This window comes from Diceros bicornis, chromosome 2 (assembly GCF_020826845.1).
Source record: "Diceros bicornis minor isolate mBicDic1 chromosome 2, mDicBic1.mat.cur, whole genome shotgun sequence".
Taxonomy (NCBI): Eukaryota; Metazoa; Chordata; class Mammalia; order Perissodactyla; family Rhinocerotidae; genus Diceros; species Diceros bicornis.
Genome location: NC_080741.1, coordinates 81,968,426 through 81,993,284, shown reverse-complemented (window position 1 = coordinate 81,993,284; position 24,859 = coordinate 81,968,426). Strand labels below are relative to the sequence as shown.

General features: G+C 40.4%; 1 protein-coding gene and 2 long non-coding RNA genes across 3 annotated transcripts in view; 1 reads left to right on the top strand and 2 right to left on the bottom strand.

The window, feature by feature from the left end:
* Window positions 1–1,483: 1,483 nt before the first annotated feature.
* LOC131419136 (uncharacterized) lies at window positions 1,484–2,391 on the bottom strand. The gene is made up of 3 exons (XR_009223149.1): window positions 2,349–2,391; window positions 1,861–2,115; window positions 1,484–1,603 (listed from the first exon to the last, which is right to left on the bottom strand). It is a non-coding gene; the product is annotated as an uncharacterized LOC131419136 (long non-coding RNA).
* Window positions 2,392–4,668: 2,277 nt separating this feature from the next.
* Window positions 4,669–12,091, bottom strand: LOC131419140 (uncharacterized). Its single transcript, XR_009223150.1, has 3 exons — window positions 12,056–12,091; window positions 6,522–6,596; window positions 4,669–4,704 (listed from the first exon to the last, which is right to left on the bottom strand). It is a non-coding gene; the product is annotated as an uncharacterized LOC131419140 (long non-coding RNA).
* Window positions 12,092–15,904: 3,813 nt separating this feature from the next.
* Window positions 15,905–24,859, top strand: part of LOC131421274 (uncharacterized protein C3orf20-like) — a 92,419-nt gene continuing 83,464 nt past the window's right edge. Inside the window, exons 1-2 of the mRNA XM_058567953.1 lie at window positions 15,905–16,067; window positions 16,848–16,913. The gene's annotated coding sequence lies outside the window, so the exon portion shown is untranslated. The remainder of the gene's footprint in view (window positions 16,068–16,847; window positions 16,914–24,859) is intronic.

Sequence of the window (24,859 nt, the reverse complement as noted above, 5' to 3'; positions counted from 1 at the left end):
ATAAAGAATATAGGTATTTGCTTATGTGTGCATAAAATATCTCTGCAAGGATACACAAAAATCATTAACAGCATTGCTGTCCAGGGGACAGGAATATCCATTTATGCTCTTCTGAATTGTGACTCTATTATCTATTCAAAAAATGAAATTTACAAAAGAAACAAAACTAAAGGAGGTGATGGATGTTCAGCTCTTAGCACAGGGCCTGGAAAGTGATAAGCTCTCGGTAACTTAGCGGCTTTTGTTATGATTCTTTATCATTATTACCGTCCCGGGAGCCCTTCTCAGACACTAGAACTCCCACTGTGTTCTCAGTGACAGCCCTGGCATCATGGGACCCGGCTGGATGTTCCTACATTCCTCACACTCCATCCTTACGCTAACCCGCTCCCAACCATCCCCTTCCCCCTTCTCCAGCCTAAGATCACCTGAGGAAGGCTCTGCATCACTCTATTCCTTGCAACCTGAAGGAGGCTTCCAGCTATGAAAGGTCAATTTAGGGTTGTTGACAAGCACAAGACAATGAAATGCAAACCCCTGGGTTCTTTGTCACCCAAACCCACCTCAACCCCCCTCTAGGGCCCTGAATGACAAGCTCCTTTCTCTTGGTGTTACCTCCGCCAGCACACCAGTCATCCTCTGTGCCAGCTGGATGTCCTCAGGGAAGTCCTGGCAAGTCACAGGGTGGAGCAAGAGCTCCGCTTGCCCCACTCTCCAGCCCGGGGTCCACGTTCTGCGAGGTGGAAAACGTTGCTTGCAAGGAGGAGGTGGGTTTCCGGGTGGAGAAAGAGGACGCGTGGATCACTTGCTGCTGCTTTACCCCTCTGGATCCCCAGGGCTCCACACTTACAGCGTCGGCCATCAGGCTCACACTAGGAAAATGCATTCAAGGGCACTTTGTAACCTTAAAACGCTGTGCCTTCGCAAGGTGTTATTACTGTAAACCCCTACAGAACAGAAATGTATCTTACATGTCTCCTGCATCCCTTGCAGCATGTAGCACGGTGCTGAGTACAGAGCAGTTCCTCAGCAAACGCCACTTGGTTGAATGAAAGCCCAGAGAGAGTCAGTTATGCATGTTATGGGCCAGTAGGCAGATCCAAAGAGCTTTACAACGTTACATCCGGCTAGAACATTCAAATAAGCAATTTCCACGTCTTATTAGGAAAATGTTACATACTTTATGTCTACCCACTAATTCACAGGCTTGTATGAGTTAGAAATAGGAAAGAAAAAATTGTAAATACAGTTTCACCTTAAATCTAATGTCCTTCTCCAATTCACACCTAATCCCTTGCTTTCCCTTTATAACCAGCTTCTTGAAGGAGTTGTCTTCACTATTTTACTCCCACTCACCTTTCAAACCACTCCCAGTTGGTTTCCACCCCCACCAATCCCCTGAAATTACCCTCATCAAGGTCATCAACCCATTTGTCACCAAATCCAATGGACATTTCCAGAACCTGTCTCTTTTAGCCACTCAGCAACAGGCTATTTCTAACCCTCCTCATCCTCCATTATGTTAAATTCTTTCACGCAAAAATGAAGTACAAGAATTTGAGGATCTCCTTACTCCACTCTTTTACAGATGGTCTCTAAATACCTTTTTTTTTTTTTTTGGTGAGGAAGATTAGCTCTGAGCTAACATTTGTTGCCAATCCTCCTCTTTTTGCTGAGGAACATCGGCCCTGGGCTAACATCTGTGCCCATCTTCCTCTACTTTATATGGGACGCCGCCACAGCATGGCCTGATAAGCAGTGTGTAGGACTGTCCCCAGAATCCGAAGCTGCAAACCCCAGGCCACTGAAGTGGATCATGCAAACTTAACCACTACGCCACCGGGCTGGCCCTCTAAATACCTTCTTCTTCCTCTTCATCCTCTTCTTCATCCTCTTCTGTACAGCGCTGCCTGGTACAACTGCTTTCCTTGTCTTTATCCTGAGATGACGATGATGCTTCTGTTCCTTCTACCATAACTGAAGAAATTTCACTGACAGATGTCTGACTGGCCATCTCACTTTCTTTGTCAAATCTGAGTCTTTTTACCTCACGCCCCTCAGCTTCCACAGCATCTTCATCTGCGTGTTTAGTGTTTACAGGGCTCGCTGAGGAACCTTCTTTTTTTTTTTTTTTTTAATTTTTTAATTTTTTATTTTATTTTTTCCCCCCAAAGCCCCAGTAGACAGTTGTATGTCATAGCTGCACATCCTTCTAGTTGCTGTATGTGGGACGCAGCCTCAGCGTGGCCGGAGAAGCAGTGCCTCAGTGCGCGCCCGGGATCCGAACCCCGGCCGCCAGCATCGGAGCGCGCGCACTTAACCGCTAAGCCACGGGGCCGGCCCGGAACCTTCTGATTCAGATGTCGGAGAGTCATTGTAAATGTTTTTGTAAAGTGTCATTAATAAGATAGTTTTCTTCACCTTCTACATTCTCATTTTTAAGGTCTAAATTTTCAAATTGTCTTTCATTGTCAAAGTTAAATTATAACATCTGGGCAAAGAAAAACACAAGAGAATCATTTTGAGGAAACCTCAACTGCGTAATGAATAATTCCAATAGGAACTAGTCAACAAGTTATACGACCTTTCTGTTCAAATCTCCAGTAAGTTAAATGTTCTCTCATAACAAAACTATAAGTCTTCCATATGGACATAGTCTTTAAGTCTTTCCCTTAATGTGATGCAGAAAATTTGAGATGGGATATAAACACAAGGTTTCCTTTTATGATCTACAATGAGAAATTATTTACAAAATTTTAACTCATTTACAAATAGCTTTTTTCTTTTTAAGTAACTTTCAAAAACAAGAAATAAAATGCATCATCACTACTTTCCTTTCTTAAGACTCTATTATAAATAGGATCTCCTCAAATTAGCATTTGTAAGCCTTTTCTATGCCCATCTTCAGCTTGTGCTAATGCTGCAAACAGAAGCCATAGTTCCTATAACCACAATAAAACCTTATTATATCCCTCAAAAAATTTGAAATTGTAAATTGTAAATGAGTGCTGAAAACCATCAATAAATGTCAACACTTTATGAAATGTGAAAACATTTTTTGTTTTTAAATATAAATCACATACAAACCTGTGATTTTTGTCCTCATTTTGCTATAACTTTGAGTCTTTGCTGTCTGTACTCTCAGGCAAGCTATTTGTTGTCATGGGGACTGACAAAGAAACCTTTGGTCAATTAAGTGGCCTAGGTGTTCCAGGCCCATTTATATTAGACCTATAGTAAGATAAATGAACATCATTTTCCCATTTTTGTAAAAAGTCATCCCTCCCGGGGCCGGCCCAGTGGCGTAGTGGTTAAGTTCGTGTGCTCCGCTTCGGTGGCCCAGGGTTGGGGGGTTCAGATCCCTGGTGCAGACCTACACACTGCTCATCAAGCCCCGCTGTGGTGGTGTTCCACATACAAATAGAGAAAGATTGGCACAGATGTTAGCTCAGGGACAATTTTCCTCACAAAAAAAAAAAGAAGAAAAAAAAGTCATCCCTCCCAAGGTTTATTTATATGAAAGCAGCACGTAAGTTTTTGCTGAAATTTTGACTTTCAGATCCATGGGTTACCAAATTAACTAGTTCTGTTTGGTATGTCCTATATCCTCCTTAAAATGCCCAATTTTTAAAAAAGTATATTGAACCTGCTACTCAAAATTAGGAAACTGCAAATTCTTTGGATATTAAAAATCAATAATCTCACCTCTCTGTATAACTTGGTGAATTTCCAGGAAACATAACAGCATTCATTCGATTTAAATTATTAGAATTGTTTTTCCCAGGAGAAAAGATAAAACATTGTTACGGATGGTTTACTTCTTTAATTTTGACTAACATCACACTCTACAAGATCTTATGTAAGATCTCAGTGTCACAGAACCAAACAAAATGACTTCTTCGAGAAATAACATAATTATGAAATTATTTTACTATCTCATTTAACAACACAGGTATATTCTTGAAAGAGTTTTAAAATGATTTCACTGTTATTGTCTGTGAAATCAGAGATATTTTAACCTTAAACCAGCGTTTCTAAACAGGGGGCAACACCTTCCTCACAACCACCTTCCCCCGCCCTGCATCCCCACAGGACATTTGGCAATGTCTGAGGACATTTTTCAGGGGGAGAGAGGGACACTACTGGCATCCAGTGGATAGAGGGCAGGGACACTGCTGAACCTCCTGTAATTCTTTCCAGGACGTCCACTCATGAAAAAATGTCAACAGTGGCAAGGACTGTGCCCTGAACTGACATCTTCACTGGCTGCATAAACCTTGACAACTGGAAATACTTTTCTATCCTGAAGAGGAATGTCATCAAGCAGCTATTCCCAACCTAGGAGTTATGCCCTAGAGATGCCCTGGAAAGGTAGGAAGGATGGGATCCCAGGGCCCTGAGTGCCACCACAGTCCATAAATCCAACAACGTTAAGACTATAGTAAATCACCGATCTCTTTAATCCAAATCCCTTTACTACAAAAACACATAAGTAATATTATAAGTAATACTCTACTTTGGGGACTGGACAGTAGATTCACAAGTATTTATAAATGTTATCATGTTTAATTACATATAAAAGAAATACAACCTATTTTAAGACTAATATATTAGAAATGATGTAATAATTAGAATGTACTAGAAATAGGAAAATCTCTATACTTACTCTGAAGAAGGATCAACACAGCTAACAACCATTGCATTCTGCAATAACAAAAATTGGTGATTTAATATAAGGAAAAGTACTACAACATCAAGTTTAATCATTTGTTTTTAATTTCTCTGGGCCGGCCCCGTTACTTAGTGATTAAGTGCACGCGCTCCGCTGCTGGCGGCCCGGGTTTGGATCCTGGGCGTGCACTGACGCAACACTTCTCCAGCCATGCTGAGGCCATGCCCCACGTACAGCAACTAGAAGGATGTGCAACTACGACACACAACTATTTACTGGGGCTTTGGGGAAAAAGAAATAAATAAATAAAATTAATTTCTCAAAATCACCCTCAGAGGTTAAGTTTCCGTTTATCCCAATTTTACTAAGGAAAGAAAATAAATGGTTAAAAATGAAAACTTCCAATCAAACAACAAAAACCAAAACAATAACAAAAGATAAAAATCTAATATCCTACTAAATCATTTATTTTTTTCCAGTGTTTTTTTTTACTCTAGTTAATTTGAAGCCCTGACATTATATATTATATGTAATAGAGCAGAACCATGCTCTTTTATTTTAGATAGAATCACCTCAAGATATTTAGAGACTGAAGTATTTAGGCCGAGTATAATGAAGTCCTTCACAAAGCAATACCCAATCCAAGGCTTGATGTGTAGCAACATAAACCCCAAGGAAAGAGACTCAAATCTCTTTTATAATATAATCTTCCTGGTAATAACTTTATTAATAGTCAGTAGTCACTGAAAGTTTACTATGAGCCAGAGTAAGTGCTTTACATTTAATCATCCTCACAGCCCTATTATTATCCACATTTTACAGATGAGAAAACTGAGACGTAGGTTAAGTAACTGGTCCATGGTCAGACAACTATGAAATACTGAAGCCCTGATTTGAAGGCAGGGCCACTCCTCGTATGACTACTGTGGCACTGCCTCTTCATCCAAAGACCGCCAAAATGTAATTATTACAATTCCTGACCTGAAAGATAAGTACTGATGAACCATCTCAATTTCCTGCCCTTCAGAAATCTCATTAAATTGAGGGCATGGGAGCTCGACAAAACATAGTAATCCAGCAAGGCCCTAAGAGCTACTGTAAATCACTAAGTAATGGTTAGGATTCCTGCTCCAAGGGTAAAATACATTGAATTTGAATTAGAACCTTAAAATGAACACTGGACTATGTTTTAGGATCAATCACTAACTGAAAGAATTAGTAACCCATTGGTCCAATCTTGGTTCCCACAGGGCTCCTTCATTCGCTCTTCATTCCAGACAAGTAAATTTCTTACTTTTCATTACCTCAAATACCTTGAAGTCTTTGTCTATCATGTTGTTTCCTTTGTCCAGAGCGCCCTTTCCCTTATTACTAACATCCCCCAACTCACAAAAAACCTAATGCTTCCCTCATTCTTAAATCTGACCTGTATCTTTCTCAATATCTAAGTTAAATGCTTTGCATCGGTGATTTTCCAAAGTTGTGTCCCTCTGAATTCCAGAACTGAATAAATTCCATTAGTTAACAAGTTTGCAAAACACCCTATTCAAGTTAAAATGTCAATTATAAAACTTCATAGAACCTTTAATATGTTGATGTACACACGAATTTCCAAGAAACAATAATCTGCTTTTCACAAACTTAATTGATTGCAAGCCCTCTTCCACCCCTCCTATTAAAATCTCTCTCTGAAACTTAGAACACAACTTGGAAAATAATTTAGGAAAAACTTCAGGCAGACTGAGAAACCTATTTCAAGAAAAGGTGCCTGACACTGATCTTACTCAGTGTTCTTTTCTGAAATCTATTATGCTGCAGTTTAATATAATTCCAATGATAAAATAAACACCTTTTCTACTCCTCTGAGAAATCTGTCTGTTCCTGTATAGTTCCTCCTTGGATCTGTTCGCAATTCACATCGTTGCTGAGGAGCAAAAGAGATACAGCAAAAGAATATAATTTTATATGTTGAGCTCATTAATTATCAAGAGAATTGGGAACATTATTACACTTGCTATTTAAAGCTTTATCTAGTCACCCATGTGTTAAGTTACAAAAGAAACTGCTACAATAGGGGACTGAATGGATGACTCAGGTAAAAATGGGCAAGACAGTAAGCACACCTGTCTTTTTATTTAACAAGAAAACAATTTTCCCTTCCTTGCCTGAAAAAGCAATGAAAAGGAACATCCAAAATTAACAAAAAGCTTTAAAACTGACTGAGAAAAAATGTTAACATTCTGAATTCTGATGATTCAATTTTAAGTTTACAAGTGAAGGAACATAAATAATAATCAAGTTATAGTTTATTTTAATACAGAAACTTTTCCTCAAGCGTTCTTTAGCACACAAAGATTTCTTTACAGCGTTCAAATAAAACTACAATTTTTTTTTATGGATAAGATAAGACAAATGATTCCAATGAAAAAGTATGATAAATATGGCTCTGCTCCATAATTACAACTTTATATACAATCTACACGTTTCATCAAACACTTAAAATACAAACATATTCAAACATAAACATTCACATAATACATAATACATAATACATAATTACAAACATAAACAAACACATTCAAACATAAAACAAACATATTCAAAGTGCCTTATTGTTAACTTCACCAAATACTTCAACCATAATCAAATTTTCACTTGATCGTAGCAAATACAAAAGTGACATAAGTTGGAACTAAAATCATTTTATATAAAATGATTTAGGGGCCGGCCCCGTGGCATAGCGGTAAAGCGTGCGCACTCTGCTGCTGGCCACCCGGTTCAGATCCTGGGTGCGCACCGATGCACTGCTTGTCTGGCCATGCTGTGGCGGCGTCCCACATAAAGTGGAGGAACATCAGCATGGATGTTAGCCCAGGGCCAGTCTTCCTCAGCAAAAAGAGGAGGACTGGCAGATGTTAGCTCAGGGCTGATCTTCCTCACACACATTTTATATTTTATATTTATAAAATGATTGAACATACTATTAGCAGTCCTCAGAATTACAATCTGAACAGCAAACACGAGATTAGACATGACAAATGCAGCTAAAAAGTACAGACATAAACTTCAGACAAGTCATTTTACCAAGTGTCCAACAGATGGCACTAAAATGTCACGCAACACCTCCCTTCCTCACATGAACAGGCTAAAATACATAAATCCAACACTACTGGTAAATAAAAGTATCCACTGAAAATACTAATGTAATTTTGAGAACTGCATTAAAAGGTTCTTTACAGTTTGTAGTTTTTAACCTTTTACATAAACATGAGAGCCTATGGTAAGCTAGAAAAACTTCCTCAATAGCCAAGCAGTTAGACATGTAAATAACTACAATTACAAAAACAAATGCTAATAAAATTGTATATAGAGTGCCGTGATGATAGAGTAAACTATACTCCAGGGAAGCAAGCATCAAGCTTAATTTGAGGCAGGTCTTTAAACGGAGGCATAAGAATAAACCAGATAAACAGATCCAGAGAGAATGCTTGGTACAACTGCATGAAAGGTTTGCTCGCCGTTACTCTTCCATTAGACACAGCACATGAAACAGTTTATTTTAACTCCTGAAAACATTAAGGCTTTTCCCAATAAAAATCACAGGCTAAAGACACATGTGCTAAGAAGAAAAAATGCACACTACCCATTCTCAATGAAAAATCTGAACCAGAATCCCCAAATTTGGGGGAATGGAGGAAGGATGTTCATTAGCAAGGGTAGACCGTAAAATAAATAACTTAGTAGAAAAGTATTCCGGGTTATTTCAAATAAAATACATTCAGTTTACTCTGCAATATATACCTTTTTTGCCCACATAGTAAGATGAAAAACTAAGCCTATATAGGGAACTAAAAAAAAACCTTTTAAAAAAGACATGATTAGCTAGCATTAGAAAAAAAAAAGTATGCCTACAAAATCCAATAAAACTTGGGGGAAAAAACCCAAAACTACATATTAAGTAAAAGATCCAAAAGTAACAGGTCCTTTCAAATGGTATTACTCAGAAACACTACAGAAAATGGTTGACCAGTCCACTTTTAATGTACAAATTATAGAGAAGGGTGGTTAAAAAAAAATACCGGCTAGCCCACGGGGAGACCTTGGCCAAGTTAACTTTACCTCTCTTAAGTCTTCATCTCTTTATCTGGAAAACAGGGATTCTGTAAGTGTACTTCTCACATGATGGTCATGAAGACTAAACATGACATGATATATATAAATCACTTAACAGCAACTGAAATATTTTATAAAGTGTTCTATAAATCTTAGTTTCTACCATCATCCTGATCCCATCTACTATTTAATGAGATTGCAGGAAGGCACAAACACTCCAAAAACCAACTACAGAGAAACAAAATCAAAAAGTATATCTTTGTCTTTAAAAATATTCCTTTTAATTCCAAGGAAAGCAACTAACCCTGATTAAATAGGATCACACATTTTACATTAGTTATATATCTTAATTTTACTGTAATCTCTCCCCATTTACTAATTAAAAAAAAAATCAAGTCTTGCATACCTAAAAGCTATAGGAATTCAAATATCAAGAAAAGCTACTGAACATCAGAGAAAGACATCTAAGCATAAGTTAGCAATTCAATGCTGTTTTTTAAAAGATAGAAATTATAAACACTGGGCCGGCCCCGTGGCTTAGTGGTTGGGTGTGTGCGCTCCACTACTGGCGGCCCAGGGTTCGGATCCCGGGCGTGCACCGACGCGCCGCTTCTCCGGCCATGCTGAGGCCACGTCCCACATACAGCAACTAGAAGGATGTGCAACTACGACATACAACTATCTGCTGGGGCTTTGGGGAAAAAAAAGGAGGAGGATTGGCAATAGATGTTAGCTCAGAGCTGGTCTTCCTCAGCAAAAAGAGAATTGGCATGGATGTTAGCTTAGGGCTAATCTTCGTCAAAAAAAAAAAAAATTATAAACACTAAGGCTAGGCCCTGAAGAAATAATTTCTCATTTTATATTTTAATCTGAGATTAGACTATAGTTTGACTAAAATTTATCTTAACCTGTTTTAAATGTTTGATCAATAAGATGTACAAATATTCTGAATATGTACCAAGGTATTCAGTTGGAAAAAAGGTATTCAGAAAATTAAAAAAAAAAAAAAAGAAAGAAATGTACACTTCATTCGGAGTCTAAGATAAAAAAATCAGATAAATCACTACCTTACTGTACGTTATATAAGCAACTTTCCTCAAGAAAAAGATAATGGAATATAAAATATAACACAGATGCCATTAGAGTAAAAAGCTAGAGAGATCAGACATCCTATTAAGAAAAATGCTGGGGCCAGCCCGGTGGCGCAAGCGGTTAAGTGCACGTGCTCCGCTGCGGCGGCCCGGGGTTCGCTGGTTCGGATCCCGGGCGCGCACCGACGCACTGCTTGGCAAGCCATGCTGTGGCGGCGTCCCATATAAAGTGGAGGAAGATGGGCACAGATGTTAGCCCAGGGCCGTCTTCCTCAGCAAAAAAAAAAAAAAAAAGAGGAGGATTGGCGGATGTTAGCACAGGGCTGATCTCCTCACACACACACAAAAAAAGCTAAAACAGTCAATTCACTTTTGTTTTATGCATAAAGATGTGGTTCTTACTATGTCTTTATTTTCTGACTATTAATGGCCACATTTATACTGTGCCTTAGTTAACAGAATTACTTAAGTCAGACCTGAACTATTTAGGTTGAAACTAACTTAAATATCTCTCAGTTATCCAAGGCTGAATGGGTTCAGTTTTGTTTACTCTTAAGCACTACAAACATGAGAAATCCCATTGGAATCTGTGATATTATCTTTACTTAAAGCAGTGTGCTCTTTCTGTACTCAGGCTCTAACATCCATATAAAGATACACATACATAAATATTCATATGCATGTATTTTATGCCTCAAATCAAATGTCAGAAATTCTGAGATTTATTGAAAATATTATTGTGAAATGACAATTATAAAAAATTAAGAAAATGAAGAATTAGCCTCTTTCAATAATGGTAAGTAACTCTAAACTAATATATAAGTAAACTAATATGTGCTCCCTTCTCCATTCCAAAATAAACCCACAGCAATTGTGAATGCTTTTAATCAAATTAATTATCTTTTATAGTGCCTAGAGTAGCCTGAATTGTTATTTTACCTGCATCAAATAAAAATGTGAAGAAAAAATTAGATGTATGCTACTTCCTATCTTTCAATTTTAAAAATTCTATTAGAGAGAACATTACATCAAACCATATTACCAGGAGACAAGACAAGGTGGGGAGTGGAGTAAGGAGGGAAGGCTACTAAATAATTCCGATTCTCAACTAGTTATGCCAAGGGAAAAAAAGAAAGTGAAGAAAGAAAGAAATAAACACATTTTAACTAATAGATTCAATACACTCAACAAACATTGACACAAATAATTAACAAAAAATGCAAAAACTCTATTTTTTCCAACCAACTGAGGAGCAGAAAATCCAGCAAGCAATAAAATAGTCCAGGAAGTAAGAGAACAAAGTCACAAAAGGCTAGAACCCATTCTCTTATCCCTGAATAATCTCAAACCAACTGTAAAGCAAACAATACAAAATCAAAAAAGGGGCATGGATTTTATATCTACAATCCAGAGTATAAAATTCTCATATATGACCTTTAAAACAAGTATGAAGAGGCAAGCTCCCAGGTGCAGAAACTTAACAAGAGATGTCTGTGTTCATGCACACACACGTAAAACAATCATGCAAAAGTTTTCAGGACTAAACAAGATCTGGTTAATCATGTATATTAAAATAACTTTAGAGAAAAAAATTCCACAGTCAGAAAGACGATCATGCCAAAAGATGATAAACACTCCTCAGTTGTGACTATACCTGCCCAAGAGATGATATAACAAAGATTTTTAGGTATTAAATGGTTGTGCACTTTCTCTAGACCCCTCATAAATACAGAGCCATGCTATTTCAGCCAACTACCCACAATCAGACACCCTGCTTATTTTAGAGAGGTCTTAGGTCTAACATCACTGCCTAAGGAGGGAAAAGACTTCAGTGATTAATTTACTTTTACATTCATTATTCTTCCCTTCTAAACTTAGAGGACATAAAAAGGTCTTTTTAAAACTACTAGGCATGTAAGTTACATTCTCTCTACCCCTCAAAATCCCTCTCTGTCTCCCATTATAGGAATGAACTTCTGGCTACTGGCAGTTTCTCAACTATATTCATGGTGTCTATGATAGGAAGAGGATTTTCATCAATGGCCCTGGTTTGAGTGAGCCCATATGCTCCTGTTCATTATAATCCCAAGCAGAGGGCATAAAATGGCATCAAATATTTTAATCGACCATTCCATTCAAGTTTCTGATTTTGTTAATTTTAATTTTTGGTGTTTCTCACCTAAGAAACTGTAACTTCAGTTCTGGAGAGCAACTATAATCCATCTCCTCCTATAAAATTTTAAAGTTCAAAAGTAATTTTGAAAGCACAAGAAAATATAACTAAAAAAAAGAACTTAAATATTCAATTATGTAATTCTATCTACCATGCCCCGTTAAACAACACACAGATACAGAACCGAGCTCTTCTTCCTTTCACTCGTTCATTCAGTACTTGTTTGTTTGAGAATCTCCTAGGTTCAGGTATTCACTGTTCTAGGCCTTGTTTGGAAAAGACAGTTACCCTCTGCTCTCCAGAACCTGACAGCTCAGGAAATCAAGCAAACAAGTGAATGGACAATTTCCACTTCAAATAGGAAAAATGTGTATGATGACAATATACTAAAATAATTTTAGAAAATGAATAATCTTTTTCATGGCAAAATACTACAAAGTGTTTAATATAGAGCTTTTATAGTAATTAAAAGCAAATCAAAACAACAACAACAAATAAACTTAACCAATTAGAAAATCACCAAAAGATAAGAAAAACAAAAAAGGATATGAATCGCAATTCATAAAAGAGCCAATAAGGACATAAAAAGATGTTCAACTTCACTTGCAATCAAAGAAACAACTCCACGCACATACACACAAAAATAATGAAGAATTATACTGTTTATACTTACATACACATAGAAGCATAAATTAACACATTTTGTGAGGTCAATTTGGCAGTATCAATAAAAATTTTTAAGTGTGCACACCCTCTAACATTCATCAACACAAAAAGGTATGTACAAGGATGCTCACTACAAAAATTACTGGTAACAGCCAAAAAATAAATGCCCACCACCAATGGGGATGGGGCAATTGAATTATAACCTGTTAATATAATAGAAAATGATGCAGCCATTTCAAACGGAGAGACAAACAAAAGACAGAGCTGTAAGTGTACTGACATAGGAAAGACTCCAAAGCTCTTCTAAAAGGAAAATACAAATAGCATATAACGCGATCCTACTTTGATTCTTTCCTTTATGTACTCCTATGACATGTGGGGATCTTTTTAAAACTATGAACATATATCACTTTTGTAATTTAAAAGATGATCTATTACAAATAGTGGGAGAGATATTAGAAAAGACAAAAGCTCAAACTGGTTGAAAAAGAACAAAACAACACTTCTACCCACCCTCTTAGCAAAACTTTTTTAAAACAACTCATTTATATACTCAAAACATGAAATTGATAAAGATTATAGACATGTTTCAATGTACCAATATATTATAATACAAAAAAGGTTAAATATAAAGATGAAAAATATCGGGGCCGGCCCTGTAGCACAGCGGTTGAGTTTGCACATTCCACTTTCGAGGCCGGGGGTCCACCAGTTGGAATTCTGGGCAGGGACCTACTCACCACTCCTCAAGCCATGCTGAGGCGGCATCCCACATAGAAGAACTAGAAGGACCTACAACTAGGATATACAACTATGTACTGGGGCTTTGGGGAGAAAAAAGAAAAAGAGGAAGATTGGCAACAGATGTTAGGTCAGGGCCAATCTTCCTCAAAGGAAAAAAAAATCAGGATTCTGCCTGATTAGGGAAAATGATTCATAAACTGCCATTATGAAAAGTCAAATTAAAAAATTATGCGTTCAAAATACTTATGGTTCAAGACAAAGAATGTTTTAAAAGCAATTATGTTTAAGTATGTTTAAACATTTAATGACTGTTCAGGTCCTTTTGAGAAGGTCAGTTACCTGTTTTACAGATTAAGATACAAATACTTAGATTTATTTAATAACCTACATATCTGTGTCTAGTCCAACTTAATTTTAAAGAATTGAAAATGGTATTTCTAATTCAGAATCACAAATTTGACCTGTTTCACCTTAACTCTTATTTTTAAATGGTAGCCATAATTTATTGAAATAAAAGATGTCACCATAATGTCTAAGGACTATCAATCTCTCTGTGCACTATTTATAAACATTCCCTTATCTTGAACACATTCAGTTCAATAGTCAATCTTATGCAACATACTTCTAACACATAGCATGGGACTTCTGAGTATGTGCTTAAAAAAAGATTAACTATTATTAATAAGGAAATACATGAATATGGTTAAATAATTTTCAACAGTACAACAGGGTGCACAGTGAAAATAAGTTTCCTTCCCATCCCAAACCCCCAGGGGCAACTATAATTGATGGACCTCAAAGATAAAGCTGTGATTTCTACTCCCCCCAAAATATTTGAATAACAGACCTGAAACCAAAGCACAAGGATTTGATATTTTAAGCAAAATGCCTAAACTTAAAAAGAGGGGAACATGACATATAACAAAGAGTTGATTGAATTATGATATCTTGTTGCAAATCCCATGCGATTAAATATCTGAAGAAAAGAATGAGACTATTTATGCTATCAAAAGATACTCATAACTGAAATCTCTTCAAATAAAATCTGCCCCTAACTAACCATGAATTCATGGTTAACATCCACAATTCATTAAATTTGGTATTGTCACCCCACACTCCGAATTGTTAATGCCAAACTAAATGCTAAACAATTCAATTTCACCGATACTTCTCCCCTTCAAGAAAAGGAACCCTCAAAATACAACATCCTACAAAGGAAGTATTTAAAAAGACACAGAATATGAGACAGCAACAATTTTTAAAAGATCAGTTTTATTTTAGTGCAGAGTGTCTTTTCAGAGCAATGTTTTACAAAGGGCTAAAAATGGTTACCTTTTGGTGGAGAAGAGGGATTCCAAAAATTTTTTTAAAATAAAACATCACTAAGTAGAATACTTTCATAATTTTTTTTCTCATTTTAAAAGAAATGTGAGTTATCTCAAATGATATACAGGTTCTATACAAAGTGTAAGAAATACGTAACGGAATACCAAATATATATAATGATACCAAATATACAACAGAAAGAAAAAATATTAAAATATTTCCTGATAACCAAATGTTTCTACTGTCATACCCATTTAAAGTCTGATGCCAAAAGTTGTAAATATTTTAAATACTTGTAAGCTGAAAATCAATAACTACTATATATGTCACTAGAGAGACAGAATTTATTCTAATGGATAATCAGTTATCAAACAACCAGACACACCACAATTTAAAGAAAAATCTATAATGTTCTGAAACATATAAACATATAAAGAAACATCTATAATGTTTATAATGTTTAAACCTTTAAAATAGTATTAAGTGCATACCCATTAAATCCAGTGATAATTTTCAGTATTCTTTCCTTCATTTCATCAAAGGGAATATATTCGACATTAGAGTTGGGAGGACCTCTTGGTTCAGGAGCTGAAGTTCTGAAATCATCCAGCACTTTCTCCACTTTGAAAATAAAATAGCCTTTAAATTGGGACCACTGAATCCTATAAGCAAAAAATTAAAGAAAATATAACACCATGTAGCTTTACGATTCTTGAACACAAGCACAAATACAGAATTTACCATGACACTAATGCTAACAACATTAAGATCCGAATAAGCAGTATAAGAATGTCTTTGTTCGGTAGCATGCACCATGCCTGATCAATCTGATTCAGAAACTCCAATCTGTTTCCATCCAATTCTCCCAACGCCTGACCCAAACAAAATCCAAATCTCTGATAAAAACCTTTAAAATAAACTGTCTCTGGCTGAAAGTCTATATTGTGTGCTCAGTCCTATTCATAGCATTTTTAAAACATTTCCTTTTGACTCTATCCCTCCCAACAAACCTAACTAGGGAGATGTTACCGCCCAATTTAAAAAAGGTTACTAGAAATTGGCCCAGGTCTCCGCCCCAGCCCCCTCCCGCCCCCTCCCCCAGGTCCCGCAGAGGCGAACGCGCGCGGGGCAGGCGAGCCGGGGGGCGGGCGGAGGACCAGGCCGCAGTTCGCGAGGGCCGGCGCCTGCTGCGAGCGCTCCCCTGGTCCTCGCCGCGCTGCATCGCCGCGCCTCGCGCTGTCCGGCTGAAGGCGTGGACGCCACACGTGTCCTGCCCGCCCTGGTGAGTGCTCGCGGGCCGGGCCGGCGGCAGCGGGGGGCGGAGGCGGGCGGCGCGTTCCCGGCTGGTGCAGGAGCCCGGCGCCCTCAGCCTGTTCTGGCGGAGTTGGGGCTCCGGCCCGGGGCGGCCGGCCGTTGACGGGGCCGGAGGAGGGGCAGGTCGGCCGGGGCGGGGGTTGGGAATGGGGGCGAGGGCGGCCGGTCGGCCGGGGATGGGGTGAAGGGGGCGAGGGCGGCGGGCCGTCGACGGGGCCGGAGGGGCGGTGGGTCGGGCGAGGGGGCGAGGGCGGCGGGCCGTGGGCGGGACCGGAGGGGCGGCAGGTCGGCCGGGGCGGGGGAGGGGGTGAGGGCAGCGGGCCGTCGGCGGGGCCGGAGGGGCGGCGGGTCGGCCGGGGGGGTGGGGTTGGGGGCGAGGGCGGCGGGTCGGCTGGCGGGGGGGACGGCGGGCCGTCGGCGGGACCGGAGGGGCGGCAGGTCGGCCGGGGCGGGGTGGGTGGTGAGGGTGGCGGGCCGTCGGCGGGGCTGGAGGGGCGGTGGGTCGGCCGGGGGGGTGGGGAGGGGGCGAGGGCGGCTGGGAAAAAATAGAAAAACGGAAGGGAAGGAGTAGAACAATAGACAAATATGAGAAAGATGGAAAGAGGGTGTATTTATAGGGTAGAACAGAAGGACTGGAGAGTGTGATTGTGGAGAAGGGACAGGAAGGCTAGTCAGGCAGCAGTAAGCCCAGGAGTATGGGACCAGTGGTCATGAAAGGGGTCCCAAATAACCTTTTCTTATTGCCCAGGGCACCTAGGGTGGACGGCAAAGCAATCCGTGCACATTGGCTCCTGGTCACTGTCGACTAATAACCGTAAGTTAGATTTTCTCTAGGATTTCAGACTTGTGTGAACCTGTTTCTAATCCCCTCAGCATACATTTAGTTTAGTGTTTTGTGATCCCAGTTACGTCCTTTTCCATTTCTGACCCAGAGTTCTTCGAGTGTTAACCGTTTAACTGTTTCTGTTTTGTACGAGCGTATCCAGCAGATGGCATCAGAGTTCTCAAGACTTGAGATCCGCGCGCTCCAAGACAGCACTGCATTATACAAATAGGATGTGAGCCCTGTGTCGTTTTCAGTTTTCTAGGAACCAGAGTAAAAAACTGAAATTAATTTTATGATATACTTCATTTAACCAGTATATCCGAAATATCATTTCAACATTTAATCAATATACAAAAAATATTAATGAGATATTTTCCGTGTCTTTTCATATTGAGTCTTCAAAATCCACTGTGTATCTACTTATAGCACATCTTGGTTCAGATGCTAAATTTTCATGAGGAATACTTGATCCGTATTTAGATTTCATAAAATATGCTTGAAAAAGTAGATTCACATATACCCAAGTTGTTCCAAACATACTAATGTATTTAAAAGTTTGCTAATGACTGTATTGAGTATCAAGTTTTAAATTTAAATTAGTAAATTAAAAGTTAGTTCCTTAGTCATAGTAACCACTTTTCTGATGCTCAGAAGACTCGTGTGTCTAGTGGTACCATACTGTGTAGCACAACTCTGAATGGCCTGTTTTCACATGCTTCATGATCTGACCTCTTAATCTGCCCATCAGTACCTAAAGGATTGGCAGACCTTTCTCCTAGGCATACATTAAGCATTCAGGATATTCTTATGGCTGTGTTTACCTTGGGAGCAAGTAGTGGTGAAACCTGTTGGAAACTGTGACCACACCTTATTTGTGTCTTTGTAGAGCTAAGCGAAACGTTTCGTATCAGAAGTTGCTTTGAATTATTTGTTTTCACTGTAATCTTTTCTCCAGGCCTTTGGGTCTTTTGATCCAGTTTGTTTGAATTCCTAAATAAATCATTTTGTTTGCTTGCAAAATCCCCAAAGGAGAAACTTGAAATCCATATACATGAGATACCTGCTGTGTCTAGCTGTACATTTACCAAAGACTTCTGAGATAATTTATTTCCTCCTGAAGTCAGTGCAGCCTGTGGGATGGTTTTCAGCGAACCTACGGTGAGGCAATAGAATGTAGCATTTGGAGCGGGGGTGGGCACTGGTGGTTACAGTCAATACAACATAGAGTAGCCACACCATATGTGTTTAGTTTCTTTTTCAGCCAGTAAATTGGACTGTTATATGTCAAGGAGTTTGTGTAAAAAACTGTGTGGCTAAGGTAATTGAAAAGAATTTGTTGACCTTCTGAAAACCTTGAGAGAAAATGAAACCTCCCTGGTCCTCCCACATGCTCTTGAGAGCTGGCTCAGGGGGAGGCGTTTTGCTAGTGTAGGTTGTGGACATCCAGCTTAATATTTGTGTGTGTGTGTTGGGGGGGACCAAGGGGGCTGGAAGAATGATGGGATTGGTGTAGATTGTTGTCCAGGGAAACTGGAAAATCACAGTAATCAAATGAAGCAAGGTGTTTTAGTGAAAACATGTCACCCTCAGGCCTAGTATCAATCTCCTGTTGCTGTGTTTCTTAATAAATCTTGGGCTGCGTTTATATATTCATGCCTAGTAGATGTAGGTTTGTACAGTGATAGGAGTGGAAATACTAGTTCTTTTTTACCCTCAATTTAAACAGTTTCTTTCCCTACCACATTTCTAACTGCCACGTTCTCCCTAACTCTGAAAGCTCACCTGCTTGGTGGCAGTTTTCCTTGGTTGTAAGCATTTTCCCTGCGGTCTGTTGTGTTCTGTTTCTTTTGGGTCATTATCAGCAGGTAAGCTTCCCTGAGCTTGAACATGGGGTGAAGCCTAAGCCACTTGACCCCTCACCCCCCCTTGCCTGCTCCATGCCTGTCCACACATGAAGTTACGGTGGTTCAGAGTTATTGGTGAAAACCAGAACACAAGAATGGGCCCTGCACCCAGCCCGGGTCTCCGAGGTCACAGGCGTGTCTGAGGACAGTGCTGCTGTCTTTGCTGGGGATCCGTGTTTCATTGTCTTGTTTCCAAAAATAATCATCTTTACCTGAAAAAGAAAGGATTTTTATTTCTGCTTCCAGTATGATCTGCATAGGTTTTTATGGGATGTGTAATCAATGTAAACATACCATTTCTTTCTTTTTTTTTTTTTTCCCCCTCTTAGCATTGTTTCTAAAACCGAGCTTCTCAATTGCTGCCTAATAGTTCATCAAGCTGACGTACACAGTTGTTAAACACCTCCTCAGTTGCTGGCTGGCTGCACATTATTTCACTATTATGAGTGAAGTGGCTATAAGTATCTTTTTGTTTGGTTTAACTAACATTGATCTTTATCTGAGTACCTTCCCTTCCTGTTTAAACCATCCCCTTGGGTATTACTTTCAGAGGTGAGGTCACTTGGTCAATGGGATGATCATTTTTATGTTTCTTGATAGGTCTTGCCAGGAGACCCACCTTAATAAGGGCCCTTGGTGCCACAATAAATCTCCCTGGTGGAGGATGCAGGTGGCTTGCACGTGAATTCTAGTGCATGACGAGTGGTGACCATGAGGTTCCAGGATCACGGAAACCTTATTTGGGAGCGGGCAGTTCAGCTTGATCAGATGCACATGGCCCCACCTCTGCTTACTCTCAGATCCGCTTCTCTCTATAGCTCTGCCCTTCTTTCTTCCTCTCACCTGCTAAGAGAATTCAAGCATCTGCCTATGCCTTATATACTGAATAGAGAGGACAGTGTCTGTTAATTTTCCTAGTCCATCTCCACTTCCTTCCTGCATCGTGAGGGCTCATTCTCCTGCCCGTCCTATCCTGAAGCTGTACTGCTCACAGATTGCAGTCACGCGGTTACATCTGGACTGCTCACTGTCCTTATCAAAGTGTTTCTGATTAAAACTGGAGAGAGCCAGAAACTGGAGGAAATAGCAAAGAATGCCAGGACCAGATAACCTGAGGGGGCTAAGTTTAATTTTGTTTTTAAGTGTACAGCTGTATGTATTTCTACCCAAAAATGTATTCTTGGGTCTGTGCCAGTAAAGGGAAGGCAGTATGCCCTTTTCTCTTCTCTTAAATCTGTACCCGAATTTCCCCCTCAGCTTTATTCTAGTCCAATGCACTTGGTTTTCCCAAAGCCTGTTCAGAACTTGTCCTCTTTGCACCCCTGTTCTGCTCGTGCCACGCTGTGTACCCCTGGCAGTTTGCCATGTGTGAGCCTTTTAAGTACCTTTCCAGGTACACCCAGGACTGGAAATCCCCTTTTACCCTGGGCAGAAATCAGGGTGTCGTGGGTGCAGCTCACCTCTTTGGCTAATAACGGTAGCTGTACGGTAGCTGTACATCTCACACGCTCCTCCCCACCACACTGCCAGCACCTGGGAGGAGCACCCTAAATGCAGACGCCGCCTTTGCTTGCAGTCCTTCGAGGCCCTGCCATCACTTACAAGATGAAGTCCAGGCTCAGCGTTTTACACACACTCCCCTCAGCTGGCCCTGCCTACCCCTCCCACACACGCCCTTACCCCATCCACACCACCCTGTGGCATCATCTGGTTACTTGCAGTTCCCCAGACTTGCCAAGCTATTTGAAGCCTCCAGCCTAAACGAGTGCTGTGCCTGTCGCTTGGAATGCGCTTCCTTTCCTTGTTTGCTAGTCACCTTCCACCTCCAAGCAGTTTCTGTCTTTTCCGTTGTGCAGCCTCCTTTGACCACTTCAAATAGTTACCTTTTTCTGCTTAACGTTCATTGAGCACTCAGCTCTGTGCTAGGTGTTGTGTCAACCCTTTACACGCGTCTTCTCACTCAACCCTCATGGTCCTGGAAGGTGGGGACTAGTGTCCACACAGGGCCCTTGAGAATATCATGTGGACCTAGTGCCAGGCTCAAGGTCACGTAGCCTGAGCTCTTAGCCACCCAATGACACTGCCTTCTCTGGGCTTCCCTTCTTGTCGTCTTGTCGTTGTAGCCTTGTGTGAGTGCCTCTGCCTTTGTGCCCCTAGCCTGGAGCAGAGGAGACAGGCAGCGGATTGTTGGATGGAGAAGGCACTGGGGCTGTGCTCGTCTTTTATATGCTGCATAAACTTCTTATCCAATCTTTTCATTTCTTTGTGGGAGTTGTTTCTTGAGACTTTGTTTACAGCCATCTACGTGGGTCTTTTAGGCTAACTGTGGGAATTCAGCGCCACAAAATACTTTTCAGTTTCTGGCCCGTAGCAGCACTGTCCGTAGTATTGTGAGTACTGTAAAAGGGAGGAAAGACACGGTCCCTGCTTCCATCTGCAGAGATGAGACTCGCCACATGGGACACAACTAGCAATTAAAGACAATACCTTAGTGTATTTGTAGAGAGTCTTTGATTATATAACATGCAAATTCTTTAGCATGAGATACAAGGCCCTTCACAATCTGCTCGTAGAGCACTTTTCCAGCTTCATCTGCTCCTCTCCCATAGACCCCTAGACCCCAACCATACTGGTGTGCAGTTCTCTGAACCCACCATGCTTTCAATGTCTCTGTTCCTTTGTACATCCTGCTCCTTTTGTACACGCCTTCTCCTTCCTGTCTGCCTGGCAACTTCCCATTCGTCTTTTATGACAACCTTCACTGCTGCTTCCTTTAGAGCTTTTTCTTTGGGTTTTCATGTCCTTCGCATGTTTTTCTATGGTGTGACCCTCATCATATCTCCTATAAGTCAATTTTGTGAGTCTTTTCTGCCTTTTGAATGTTGAGCTACTTAAGGGCAAGGCCTGTCTCTGTGATGGAAAAATGAATGAATGACAAGATAAAAACTGGATGAATGGAGGGGAAGGAGTGATGATGTTCCAGCATGGCTGGCTGTCAGTCAGGAATGACACTGGACTGCAAGACTAGAGATCCAAATAAAGTGGCTTAACGAGAGTAGGCTTCATTTGCTCAGGTGACACAAGTGTGGAGGTAGGTGGCTAAGTACTGGTGTGGGGATGCCATGATGTCATCAGGAGCCAGGCTCTGTCACTCTGCTCGGCCACCTTCAGTGCATGGCTTCCGTCCTCAAGGTAACGTCACGGCTCCAAGTGACTGCTGGAGCACAGCCATCTCGTCCAGTCCAGACAGGAAAGAAGAGAAGGGCCATGAGTAAAGGAAAACTGTTCTCTTCGTGAAGGCAGCCTCCTTTAGAAAGATTTCTCGGGGTCCTACCCAACAGCTCCACCTTCATCTCAGAGGCCAGAATGCAGTCACATGGTCTCCTCCCGCTGGATTTTGAAGAGATAAATATATAGTAATAGAAATAGGTTATTTGTGCATTTAACTTAAAATGACATTTCTTTGAAAAAAAAAAACAGCTATTAGATCTGAATAGACATTTCTCCGAAGAAGATATAAATAAGCACGTGGGAAGATGCTCAACATCATTAGTCATTAGGGAAATGCAAATCAAAACCGCAATGAGATACCATGTCACACCTTCTAGGATGGCACTGGAATCAAAAAGACATAATAACAAGTGTTGACAAGGACGTGGAGAAATTAGAAAGCTCATGCGTTGCTGGTGGAAATGTAAAGTGGTTCAGCACTTTGGAAACCAGTCTGGCAGTTCCTCAAAATGTTAAACATTGAGTTACCCTGTGACCCAGCAATTCCTCTCCTAGATACATATCCAAGAGAAATGAAACACATGTCCACACAAAAACTTGTATGTGAATGTTCATAGAAGCACTATTTATAATAGCCAAAAAGTGGAAACAACCAAAAGGTGCATGAAATAATGAATGGATCAGAATGGATCAACAAATTGTGATATATCCATGTAATGGAATATTATTCTGCAGTAAAAATGAATGAAGTACTGATTACCTGCTATAACAGGGATGAACCTCAAAAACATTGTGCTAAGTGAAAGAAGCTAGTCAGAAAAAGCCACATATTTTATGATTCCATTTATAGGAAACATCCAGAACAGGCAAATCTGTAGAGACAGAAACCAGATGAGTGGTTGCTTAGGGGTGAGGAGGAGTGGAGAGTGACTGCTAATGGGTTTCTTTTTGGGGTGATGAAAATGTTCTAAAGTTAGGTAGTGGTGTTGGGTGCACAAGTTTGAATATACTAAAAATCATTGTACACTTTAGAGAGGATTTAAAAGAATTATATGGTATATGGATTATATCTCAAAGCTGTTTTAAAAATCAGCTTTTATCTGTTTGTAAGACATACCTTCAAAATTAATCTCAAAAGAAAGGAACTGGTGGGAGGTGGGAAGAAGTTCCTCAAACCAGTTAACATTTCAAGGATTGTATTCGTCATCTTCTCTTCATTTGAATCCTGATTAAAAAAAAAAAAAATCTGCCCTGCTTGGTCAGGGTCAGATTCCTCTGGCTGGTTGCCCAGATGGCCAAGATTCTGAGTGGTTTTTTTTTGTTCTGTAGACTTATCATTTCAAAAATGAACCTATTTTCTCAAGTCTCCGTAGCTGAGGAATAGAGATGCCAAGGGGTCAGCAGATAAACATAGGAAGCCACTTGATCTACAAACCAGCAGGCTGTCAGGAGGGTTTGCTCTGTGGGGCTCTTGCTCCATGAAGACTTGGTTGCTGATGGTGGGGCAGAGGCAGCTTGAAGGCTGTGGGGAGGTAGTGTCGGGTTTGGAAAGGCCTCTGTGCTGGGAGTCTGCAGACAGGCGACTCCTGACCAAGAGCTCTGTCTTTCTGAGCCTCTGACCCCTCATCAGTGAAACCGGGGAGAGAAGAGCCTTCTCACCCCAAGGTGGTCGCACTAGATCGCGGCCATGAACCTGCTCTGTGAACCCCGGGGAGAGAAGAGCCTTCTCACCCCAAGGTGGTTGCACTAGATCGCGACCATGAACCTGCTCTGTGCATCAGCACACTGTCCTGGAATGGCGAACTTTGAGTGGCTCCAGAGGACAGACGAGGTTTGAAAGGGAAAGAATGAGGACTGTCTGGCAGGAGAAGAGGCCTTGGATGTGGTGGGGAGTGGCTGTCAGGATGGAAGGTGGTAGAATTGATGGGTGGAAGGCTGTGGTAACAAGGATTGTCGGAAGGCACTGGCCAGCAGTCCTTCCTCTGCCGTAAAGGCCGGCATTACTAGCAAGTGTGCTGGTTGGTGCTATTTAAGTCAGACAGCAGAGGCAGCTGCTGACACAGCATGGAAATACTTGGCGAAGGTGATGCAGAGGAGACCCGACCCCTCTGCTTGAAGCTTCCCTCAGATCCATCTTTCCTATGTGTTCTGGATTCTTGAGCATCTTTTACAGAGACTCATATTCTCACAAAGCCCCTCAGGAGTTAAAAGAGATAAATCATCATTGTTGTGTAGTCTAAGATCAGGAAGTGCCTTTACATTTTTGTAAGTGTATTTTAGATTGACATATTACTGAAGGATGTCCTTATGGAGTTCATTTTGATCAGATGAAGGAAACTTGCAGATCTGATTACAAAACCCTGGAAGTGCATTTGCAGATTTTTCTAGCTGTGTTTGTGTTCATCAAATGGTCCTTCACACTCCCTCTCTTCAACCGGTGGTCTATTTTTGGTATAAATTAAGAAAGTAAGAATCAAGTGCAATTTAGAAGTATGTCAGGGTAAAAACCACCATAGCTGACCCAGACACGAGTATGCTTATCTGCTAACCTCACAGCCACATATGTCCACTTGGTGAGCACTGAGGGCCTTCAAGACGTTCTGTTAAAGTGGGAGAATATTTATTACAGTTTACTGATTTTAGAGCATGCATTTTTCCCTTTGTAAGAGCTCTGAAATTGTGATACGTCTTACAGTCAATGGTATCTTACATTCATTTTTTTCTTGTAAAATGGTGCCTCTAACAATCAAATACATCAAATCTTAGATTTGATGAAATGTGGCAAATGATATTAGTCAT